The sequence below is a fragment of the Oncorhynchus masou genome, chromosome 27, assembly GCF_036934945.1.
Source record: "Oncorhynchus masou masou isolate Uvic2021 chromosome 27, UVic_Omas_1.1, whole genome shotgun sequence".
NCBI classification, from domain to species: domain Eukaryota; kingdom Metazoa; phylum Chordata; class Actinopteri; order Salmoniformes; family Salmonidae; genus Oncorhynchus; species Oncorhynchus masou.
Genome location: NC_088238.1, coordinates 19,967,946 through 19,979,957, shown reverse-complemented (window position 1 = coordinate 19,979,957; position 12,012 = coordinate 19,967,946). Strand labels below are relative to the sequence as shown.

Sequence of the window (12,012 nt, the reverse complement as noted above, 5' to 3'; positions counted from 1 at the left end):
TTTTGTGACGGTACATATATGACTTGCCGTTGTATACATTTAAGCTATGGGAATATGCATGATAGTGGCCAATTGTCTCAAATGCCTATACTGTAAAACATTTCCAACGAAGCCTTTATGATTAAAATTCCATAGTCAAAATCAAATCAAATTTTATTTGTCACATACACATGGTTAGCAGATGTTAATGCGAGTGTGGCGAAATGCTTGTGCTTCTAGTTCCGACAATGCAGTAATAACCAACGAGTAATCTAACCTAACAATTTCATAACAACTACCTTAAACACACAAGTGTAATGGGATGAATAATATGTACATAAAGATATATGAATGAGTGATGGTACAGAACGGCATAGGCAAGATGCAGTAGATGGTATCGAGTACAGTATATACATATGAGATGAGTAATGTAGGGTATGTAAACATTATATTAAGTGGCATTGTTTAAAGTGGCTAGTGATACATTTTTTACATACATTTTTCCAATATTAAAGTGGCTGGAGATGAGTCAGTGTGTTGGCAGCAGCCACTCAATGTTAGTGGTGGCTGTTTAACAGTCTGATGGCCTTGAGATAGAAGCTGTTTTTCAGTCTCTCGGTCCCTGCTTTGATGCACCTGTACTGACCTCGCCTTCTGGATGATAGTGGATTGAACAGGCAGTGGCTCGTGTGGTTGCTGTCCTTGATGATCTTTATGGTCTTCCTGTGACATCGGGTGGTGTAGGTGTCCTGGAGGGCAGGTAGTTTGCCCCCGGTGATGTGTTGTGCAGACCTCACTACCCTCTGGAGAGCCTTACGGTTGTGGGCGGAGCAGTTGCCGTACTAGGCGGTGATACAGCCCGACAGGATGCTCTCGATTGTGCATCTGTAAAAGTTTGTGAGTGCTTTTGGTGACAAGCCGAATTTCTTCAGCCTCTTGAGGTTGAAGAGGCGCTGCTGCGCCTTCACCACACGGTCTCTGTGGGTGGACTAATTCAGTTTGTCCGTGATGTGTACGCCGAGGAACTTAAAACTTACTACCTTCTCCACTACTGTCCTGTCAATGTGGATAGGGGGGGTACTCACTCTGCGGTTTCCTGAAGTCCACGATCATCTCCTTTGTTTTGTTGACATTGAGTGTGAGGTTATTTTCCTGACACCACAATCAGAGGGCCCTCACCACCTCCCTGTAGGCCGTCTTGTCGTTGTTGGTAATCAAGCCTAACACTGTAGTGTCGTCTGCAAACTTGATGATTGAGTTGGAGGCGTGCATGGCCACGCAGTCGTTGGTGAACAGGGAGTACAGGAGAGGGCTCAGAAAGCACCCTTGTGGGGTCCCAGTGTTGAGGATCAGCGGGGTGGAGATGTTGTTACCTACTAGAGGTCGACCGATTAATCGCAATGGCCGATTAATTAGGGCCGATTACAAGTTATAACAATCGGAAATCTGTATTTTTGGATGCCGATTTTGCCCAATTTTTTTTTTTACACCTTTATTTAACTAGGCAAGTCAGTTAAGAACACATTCTTACTTTCAATGATGGCCAAGGAACTGTGGGTTAACTGCCTTGTTAAGGTCAGAACGACAGATTTTTACCTTGTCAGCTCTGGGATTCATTCTCGCAACCTTACGGTTAACTAGTCCAACGCTCTAACCACCTGCCTCTCATTGCACTCCACGAGGAGCCTGCCTGTTACATGAATGCAGAAGAAGCCTAGGTAAGTTGCTAGCTAGCATTAAACTTATCTTATAAAAAACAATCAATCAATCATAATCACTAGTTAAACTAGTAATATCATCAACCATGTGTAGTTATCTAGCATGTCCTGTGTTGCATATAATCGATGCAACGCTGGGGGATGATTTAACAAAAGCGCATTTGCGAAAAAAGCACAATCGTTGCACGACTGTACCTAAGCATAAACACCAATGCCTTTCTTAAAATCAATACACAGAAGTATATATTTTTAAACCTGCATATTTAAAGAAATCCAGGTTAGCAAGCAATATTAACCAGGTGAAATTGTGTCACTTCTCTTGCGTTCATTGCACGCAGAGTCAGGGTATATGCAACAGTTTGGGCAGCCTGGCTCATTGCGAACTAATTTGCCAGAATTTTACGTAATTATGACATAACATTGAAGGTTGTACAATGTAACAAGAATATTTAGACTTAGGGATGGCACCTGTAAGATAAAATACCGAACGGTTCCGTATTTCACTGAAATAATAAACGTTTTGTTTTCGAAATTATAGTTTCTGGATTCGACTATATTAATGACCAAAGGCTTGTATTTCTGTGTGTTATTATGTTATAATTAAGTCTATGATTTGATATTTGATTGAGCAGTCTGACTGAACGATGGTAGGTAGCAGCAGGCTTGTAAGCATTCATTCAAACAGCACTTTTGCCAGCAGCTCTTTGCAAGCACAGCTCTGTTTATGACTTCAAGCCTATCAGCCTAATGGCTGGTTTAACCGATGTGAAATGGCGAGTTAGTTAGCGGGGTGCGCGCTAATAGCGTTTCAAACGTCACTCGCTCTGAGACATGGAGTAGTTATTCCCCTTGCTCTGCAAGGGCCGCGGCTTTTGTGGAGCGATGGGTAACGCTGCTTCGAGTGTGGCTGTTGTCGAAGTGTTCCTGGTTTTGAGCCCAGGTGGTGGCGAGGAGAGGGACGGAAGCTATACTGTTACACTGGCAATACTAAAGTGCCTATAAGAACATCCAATAGTCAAAGGTATATGAAATACAAATGGTATAGAGAGAAATAGTCCCATAAATACTATATTAACTACAACCTAAAACCTCTTACCTTGGAATATCGAAGTCTCATGTTAAAAGAAACCACCAGCTTTCATATGTTCTCTTGTTCTGAGCAAGGAACTCAAACGCTTTTTTACATGGCACATATTGCACTTTTACTTCTCCAACACTTTGTTTTTGCATTATTTGAACCAAATTGAACATGTTTCATTATTTATTTGAGGCTAAAAGGATTTTTATTTATGTATTATATTAAGTTAAAATAAGTGTTCATTCAGTATTGTTGTAATTGTCATTATTACAAATAAAATAAAATACATTTTAAAAAATGGGCTGATTAATCGGTATCGGCTTTTTTGGTCCTCCAATAAATCGGTATTGGCTTCAATAAATCATAACCTACCCTAACCACCTGGGGGCGGCCCATCAGGAAGTCCAGTACCCAGTTGCACAGGTCGGGGTCGAGACCCAGGGTCTCGAGCTTGATGAGTTTGGAAGGTACTATGGTGTTAAATGCTGAGCTGTCGTCGATGAACAGCATTCTCACATAGGTATTCCTCTTGTCCAGATGGGTTAGGGCAGTGTGCAGTGTGGTTGCGTCGTCTGTGGACCTATTGGGGCGGTAAGCAAATTGGAATGGGTCTAGGGTGTCAGGTAGGGTGGAGGTGATATGGTCCTTGACTAGTCTCTCATATTCCACCATTTTGCCCAAAACCTAATCCAGGGAATCCTTCCCCAGTGCTTCCTCTTTTAAGATATAAACTGCCAAATGTATCACCAGCTTCTCAGATTGGCAGGCACAGCGCTTCCATCTGCATTTTAAAAGCCTTGGCTAGGTTTATTTTATGACTAGGACCAGTGCTGGAACTGAACCCAAGTATTAAATCTTCTGCATCGGGAATGGTCGATTCTGCCTGGGCCTCTCTGGCCAGACACAGTCACAGTGTTGAATTATGGGTACCTGTATGACATCTCATTTCAAACCAAGACAGGGGTGATAAGATCTCCTGCACAAGGAAGCAATAATGTGCCCTGGTCTATTTTATTGGCAATTAACCACACACACACACACACAGCCAGGCAAACATTACCACACACACACACACACACACACACACACACACACACATATATAGCCAGGCAAACCTTACTTACACACATACACACACACACACATATAGCCAGGCAAACCTTACTTACACACACACACACATATAGCCAGGCAAACCTTACTTACACACACACACACACACACACACACACACACACACACACACACATATAGCCAGGCAAACCTTACTTACACACACACACACACACACACACACACATATATAGCCAGGCAAACCTTACTTACACACACACTTTGAAAGCTCACTGTACAATAATACTTTCTTTGAACATTGTAGCCCACTCCATCGGGCAATTAACATTCCCAATTTGGTTCAACCAAGGCAAAATAGACTAGAGGGATGTCACATGACCATAATGACAACATTCAAGTGAGTAAAATTTAAACTTCAATGACTTTCTATGTAGGCTGGTTTTGAATAGTGCACTAATAAACTCTACTCACTGTTTTGCACCATGATCCAGTCAGTGTGAGAGTTGCCATAGGCTAAATCTGTGAGTGGATTATAGAGCACTTGTTTTGTGCGGGGCACAACTAACTGGCCGACTCGACCTCTGTTGACCACTATAGTGGTCACTGACGGCATGGACTCGGAGGGCTCCGCATCCTCATCTCTCGAGCGCCTAACTTTCAACAATGTCGTGCTGAAAAAACTTCCACTTGACTCCTCCGAAGAACCAGGGTCACGAACGGTGAGCGGAGCATGCTTCTCCCGCGTCCAGCCACAACCTCTTGTCAACCCCACTTTCGTGGCAGTATCCGGACCAGCACTCGCTCTGCTTGGGCTAGATGATAAGGAAATATTTCACGACTTGCTTGGTCCAGAATATTTGAGCGGTTCTAAAGTTTTACCGGGCTCGGAGCCGGCTGCGCATTGTTACTGCGGTCATCAGTTTGGACTATTTGCTGGACAGCTGGGTGATGGGGCGGTGTGTTACCTTGGCGAGGTGGAAGCACCTGCGGACCAACTCGGTTCCATGCAGCGTGACAACCCATGTGGTCGATGGGAAATACAGTTGAAGGGTGCAGGTGTCACACCTTACTCCAGGTAACAGCTCTTATTTTTGACCTACGTTTTGAATAGTCTAGCTGCCTAGGCCTAATAGGTTTTCAAAGAAGGTCCGCGTTTTTGTATAAACCTATCACAACCGACAATTAGCCTACGATAAGCCTACTTCAAACTTTAACAGTATTATGATTTACAGCCTAGGCTCTGTGCTTAATTTTAGGAGGTTAATGTTCGTTGTATGTACTCTTCCCGTTTGCACTCTTTGTTAGTAATTCACTAGACTTGTGTACATATATGCTCTTATTTAGCAGTAGGCTAACTAGGACATACTTTTGGAAGTCTGTAAACACGCCCTTTGGAATGGAGGAGTATGTTCCAGAATGTTCGTCCATGCACAGGCACACAATAGGCATTTGCTGACTCAATGGATCTGGCATCCCAGCCAAGTCTCCCATGTCTAGATTAGAGCCATGTGATACAATAACACCACAGCTCCAGAGCTGCTTAAGAGATCAACTTCTTGGCACACTTCAACACCTTCTGCATTGCTAAACAATGCACAGGCATCTGAATTGTGTCAGGCCCACCTAGTGATTGGTACTACTGCTTGAGTAGGTCTACTTCTATTTGATTTGTACCAATTTGAATGCACACGACTTGTGCTCAAAGAATAAAACTCTTGTGAATTTCAGATAGCTATCACTCATAATTGATTCTGGGACCAACACGCCTTTTGGTCACACTTTACCTTCGTTTCACAGCTATCATGTGCATGTAGTCGCGTAGAATCCCAATTCCTTTACATCGTTACATGTAGGCTGAACTACTCTGTAAAAATAAATCATTTCAAACAAAAGTTGGTCAGTACAGTTGGTAGTACTATTACCTGGCAAGAGGAGCATTTCTAATCTTATCCTTATTATTATTCCTAATCCATGTAATGGTTGTACTCCTACCCTCTTCTCTCCTCCTCTCTCCTCTTCTCTCGTCCCTCCAGAGAGTCAGACGGACGGAAGGTCCTTCGTTCCAGCATCCGGGAGTTCCTGTGCAGTGAGGCCATGGCCGCTCTGGGCATCCCCACCACCCGTGCCGCGTCTCTGGTTACATCGGACCTCTATGTCAACAGAGACCCCCTCAACAATGGCCGGCGCCGCCCGGAGAGGTGTTCAGTGGTCCTGCGCATCGCCCCCTCCTTCATCAGGTGAACGGTTATTGATGGTTCCCTTCTTCCTCTAACTTACAATATATGTATAAATGGCCTCCTTTCCTTGTCTCCTTTCCTTCAAGATGACCACAGTAGGAATGGATGGATGGATTTATACAATATTTCTCTCCCTTGTCAAGTTCTCAGTGGTAGAGAGAGTAATCCATTGAATATGATGATTTGGCCATATTATATTACTGTGATAGCTTTCTTACTGTATGTGGGGTACCAGGGTCATAGGTGAAAGAAAACAAGGAAAATCATTCATTTAACAGCATCGGGATGTAGGTGACCAGCTGGCTGGCTGACTAGCTGACTGACTGACAAGCTGACTGACTGGCTGACTAACTGACTAACTGGCTGGCTGACTAGCCATGAACTCTGCTTTTGGTACTGAATGCTGACTTGTTTATGCAGGTTCGGGTCCTTTGAGATCTTTCAGTCTCGGGATGAGTTTTCAGGCCGACAGGGTCCCAGTCCAGGGCGCCACGACATTCGGGCTCAGCTAGTGGACTACGTCATCAACACCTTTTACCCTGACATCCAACGATGCCACGGCAACCGCAAAGAGAGGAACACAGCATTTTTCAAAGAGGTATAGCCTACACTGAAACTTCAGTTTCAACGTGAAGTGCCTGTAGCACTATACGACAACTGTACTACCCTTTGTATTTCTACTCTTATGATAAATATGAGATTGTTCATATTGATAAGTAACAACGGTACCAGATGGACATTGCTAATATTCTAAAATTATTCTCTCGCGCTGTACATAAACTATACAGGGTGAATACATTTCACCTTAAGTACACACTGTGACAAAATTACATGAATTTGTAGACCTGCTCTGTGGCGCCCCCTTGTGTTCCCAGGTGACAGTGCGGACGGCTCGTCTGGTGGCCCAGTGGCAATGTGTTGGCTTCTGTCATGGTGTCCTCAACACAGACAACATGAGCATATTGGGACTTACTGTGGATTACGGCCCCTTTGGCTTCATAGACAGGTACATCTGCCTCACTTCCCCTTTCAACAGGAACTTAAAGATCCTATTGACATCAAAACATATTAATTCAGGAAATGGATACCTGTATCACGCTTGCTGTGCATAACTCACAAAATAACTTATAGGAAATCTGAATATACAGTATTATTAGGTAGAAAGAACAGAGTTAAAATTTGTTATATATTTTTGCTAACAAAATGCAATTTGTGCAGTTATATACGGTACATAATCGATTAATCATAAGGGCTTATTGGTAAACACTCCATATCTCTTCCCATCTTCCAGATTTGACCCAGAGTTTGTGTGCAACGCCTCGGACCGAAGGGGGCGCTACTCATACCAAGCCCAGCCGTCCGTGTGCCGTTGGAACCTGGCTCGTCTGGCTGAGGCCCTGGGCTCTGAGCTCCATGCATCCCAGGCAGGGGCCATCCTTGATGAGTTCATGCCCCTCTATGAGACCTTCTACCTGGCCAACATGAGGAGGAAGCTGGGCCTACTGAGGCGGAAGGAACCAGAGGACCAGGAGCTTGTCTCTGAGCTGCTGCAGCTCATGCACAACACAGGTATGGGGAGAGGGATGGGACAAACTGTGCAGAAAACAGGCATAATGTACCTGTATGAACAGAGAGGACTAACTCTGCACAACAAGTTATTTGAACCAGCAACCAAACATTTAAAGTCCCCCCTCTCTCTTTCACTCTCACAGGAGCAGACTTCACCAACACCTTCCGCTTGCTGAGTGGCGTGTCCTGCCCTGTGGTGGGGGAGGGGGCCACAGGGGGCCCGGTGGTGGACCTCCTCCTGGAGCAGTGTGTCTCCCTGGAGGAGCTTAAGGTGGCCAACAAGCCCACCATGGAGCCCCGGTGAGGGGGGGTACAGTGGTGTGGCCCACCTGGAGGCTAGTCCTCCATCACATGAAACCTAAATATGATCTTTAGTGATCAGAAACTCTGTTTTAATTCACAGTTCACAGGATTGGAAATGCAAGATGTATACATGTAATGCTCTACAACATGCATTGAGGTTAACTTGGAAGGAATTGACTTCAACAATTCTGCCACCAACCAATCCACTGTGATCCCCTCATTTTCATTCACACACAAACCCCAAATGACTGGGCTATACAGTAGGTTAACCTAACAAATGTTCTCAGAAATGTTCCTAATCACATGTTTGCAAGATATTGTGGTTCCTAATATCATCCTTTGTTGTGTTCCCTTGATGTGCAATCAGCGATTTGGAGAAAAATCATACAAGGACAATCTGTAAGTTAAAGCTGTGCAGAATGACTTGTTTAAGGTTGCTATACATTTTTATTATCTGTGGTTAAGTAGGTAGCTAGCAATATTAGCTAAACATGCTAATGTAAGTATGTCAGATATAGCACCTCAGTGTGTGTATTCATATAGTTATCACCAAGTAATTAGCTAACTAGCACTATGTTGCCCATTCTCCTAGCTGTTTTCAATCTAGCCCCTGAGTCTCAGTGTTTACCTCTCTTGACTCCCTATGCACACAGTGAGCTGGCTATGGTCCTCTCTATGGCCCAGACCAACCCAGCCATGTTTGGCCTGGTGGCAGACCGACCAGAGGTGGCCCATCAGCTGGAGAAGATGGGCAGACTGAAGGAGCTGCTGAGCACCAATCAGGACGAGCTGAGGGCAAAGCAGAGAGAGGATTGGCTACGCTGGATCAGTCAGTACAGGTTGGTTAGTTAGGAGATGCCAGATCGAGGATCCTAGACAATGAAAAACACTTACTTGGTTATTGATGAAAGAAATAGCATGCTTCCTGCATACCAAAGCATATATGAATTGATCCATACTTTCTTGGTATTGTTTGACGCCAGTGGTGGCTGGTGGCACTTTAAATTGGGAGGACGGGCTCATAGTAATGGCTGGAACAGCATAAATGGAATGGTCTCAAACCCATCAAACACCTGGTTTCTATGTGTTTTATACCATTCCATTCGATCCATTCTATTAATTATTTTGAGCTGTCCTCCCCTCACCAACCTCCTCTGTTTCACGTTGTAATCATGGTTTACATCATCCCCCCATGTGTGTATGATGACCCAGGAAGCGGTTGGTGAAGGAGTGTGATGGAGCGAGGGAGGTGTGTACCATAGAGGAAGAGAGGATCCGTGTGATGGACAGCACCAACCCACGTGTGGTGCTCCGCAACTACATTGCCCAGAATGCAATACAGGCTGCTGAAAATGGAGACTTCTCAGAGGTATAGAATTGACATGTTGCATCTACTAAATACACTGCAGCTATCAACACATGGTGAATATTTTTGTTGTTGCACTTTCTGTTTGTTGTTATATTACAGTATACAGTGAGCTCCAAAAGTATTGGGACAGTGACATTGCTAGGAATATTCCTTGCTTGGAATATGGGACCAAATACTAAACTTATACTACACATTTAAGTGAATTTGTTCCAATACTTTTGGCCCCCAAAAATGGACTATGTACAAAAAGTGCGGTAAATTCTAAACGGTCACCCAATATGGATGAAAATAATCTGATTACTTTTGGAAAATATTCTTTGGTTAGCCAGCATCTGCCAGGTCAGTTTATGCTGCAGATATCTTTAGGCAAGTGCTGGCTCAGCTGCCTTATGCCTCTTCTTGATGAAATGTCATCCCTGCTAACAGGTCAGCTGCACTGACAGGTTCCAAGGATAGCATTCCCAACACTCATTCTCTGGTTGTGCAATGGGCCTCCTCCACCCAGCCACCAAGCAGATCATGGCCAGTAAAAGAGGAAATGTTCATCTGAATGTCTGACCCATAACAGTCTACTATGATAAAGACGTCAATAGACAGATGTAACAGATCCAGGAGTAATCAGATTATTTCATGAGATGGATGATCAATTGTGCAAATACTTTGAATGTGGTTGATTTTTAGTGTACTCATTTCTACTGAAACTAGAAGTTTAGCTGAGTAAGCAGCTGATTTGTCATGTGTCATTCCAGTACTTGGGAAATGAACAGAATGGAGCTATGTTGACTAACCAAAAAAATCATTTTGACCCAAAGATCCTGATGAAATTTTGGATGATTCAGTTTTCAGTAAGTGGGGGTCTGATGATTTTAGTTTAAAAAAAGTAGAGAACCGTTTGAGATTTAAAATATATTAAAACGGCTAGGAAAAGCTTCCATTCCCACTGAAAGGTGACTTCCGGGTTGTGTAATGGCAGGTAGCCAAGCAGTTAAGAATGTTGTGCTAGTAATCGAAAGGTCGCTGGTTATAATCCACGAGCCAACTGGGTGAAAAATCTGATGTGCCCTTGAGCAAGACACTTCACCCTATTATGCTCCTGTAAATCACTCTGGATAAGAGCGTCTGCTTAAAATGTAAAAACCTGCTACTTCAGTGTGCTTGAGTCAAACACATGCAACTCACATCTTGATATTAGTTGAAGTAATCCAAAATGTAATCAGCTGTTAAGACTAACTGTAATCCGATTATTATTATTTTTTAAATGTAATCTCGGTTGATTAGTTACTTCATTTTTGTGGTCTAATTACGTCATCCCTGTTACATGTAATCCGTTAGTACCCAACCCTGTATATCATTGCTCATTATGTTAAATCAACTCTTGTTCAATCTCTCAGGTCCGCAGAGTTCTAAAAGTTCTAGAGAACCCCTACTGTGCCTATCCTGAGTCAGAACTACCTGGTGGGCCTAAAACATTTGGAGAGAGGTACCAGAAAGGGATGGAGAAAGACAAAGAGGGAAGGAAGGACGAGGGGAGGACAGATGGACACCAAAATTGTGTCCCATATGACAGCAAGCCTCCTGTGTGGGCACGAGAGATCTGTGTCACCTGATCGTCATAGTGCCTCCCTGACCCCAAAACTCAACTGACAGTGGAGAAAGATGTAGATGGTGTTCCTCAGGGCACTGTTCTAGGTCCATTCCATTTTTCAACGATAGAACCCTGCTCTTTGTTCTGAGTCAGTTGGGTTAATGTCAAGGGAGGTAGTTCAGAGTGCTCCTGGATGTCAATCAGTAGAATAAACTGATGGTGAATGAAGACTCAGGTAATCAGTCAGTGACCTGTCTGTGTTGGAGAGACCAGGAGCACCCTGGCTGTGTGTCTATGCACACACACACACACACACACACACACACACACACACGAGTTTTGTATGTATTTAGATTATTTCACACACAGCATGTAGTGTATGCATGATTGAAGAGATATAATAAAATACTCATACATTCAGAAACCTAATCATTGATCATCTTACTAACACCCACAAATAGTTTTTAACCACTGTTCTAAGATGAAGACCATCTACACACAATCTCTCGAATCCATAAATAAAATGTATATCTTAATAATACATGTTAATACAAGAGGCAAGGTTTCACACAATGTGATGTGTTGAAAGTTGGAAAAAATGCTTTAAGAGGAGTTTGTTCTGAACTTCGATGTACATTTAAAAAATATGTATGCAAATGTTTATGTACAGCAGGTTTGGAATTGCTTATTGATAACTTGCTGTACCATGTTACTCTGTCAAAACAGCAAAAATTAATAAACCTATCACTACTTTATATCCAGCTGTATCTTTAAATTCTTCTGGATTTGATTGCGATGAGCTTTTTCACGTCTTTTCAGAATGTAGATATTGCTGTACGTTTGTTTCATATTGATAGTACATACAGAACAGTACTCGGTACACAGCCAACATTTTATTATCCTCACTTAGTGTTATCATAAGAGTGCTTGATTTGACTGTCCTGATTGCTACAACCAACCCTCAAGAGACAGTCTAACACATGTACTGTGGTAGCGTGAACCTAGAGCTAAGGCCATAGCCTTGTTACATAAATCAAGTAGAGTACTACAGGTGTTTCCTGGTTTTATTCATTTTTATCCTGTAGTTCTCCTATCCAATG

At 43.2% G+C, this 12,012-nt stretch overlaps 1 pseudogene; it reads left to right on the top strand.

The window, feature by feature from the left end:
- The first annotated feature begins 4,254 nt into the window (after positions 1-4,254).
- On the top strand, positions 4,255-11,673 carry LOC135515730 (protein adenylyltransferase SelO-1, mitochondrial-like; annotated as a pseudogene).
- The last annotated feature ends 339 nt before the right edge of the window (positions 11,674-12,012 follow it).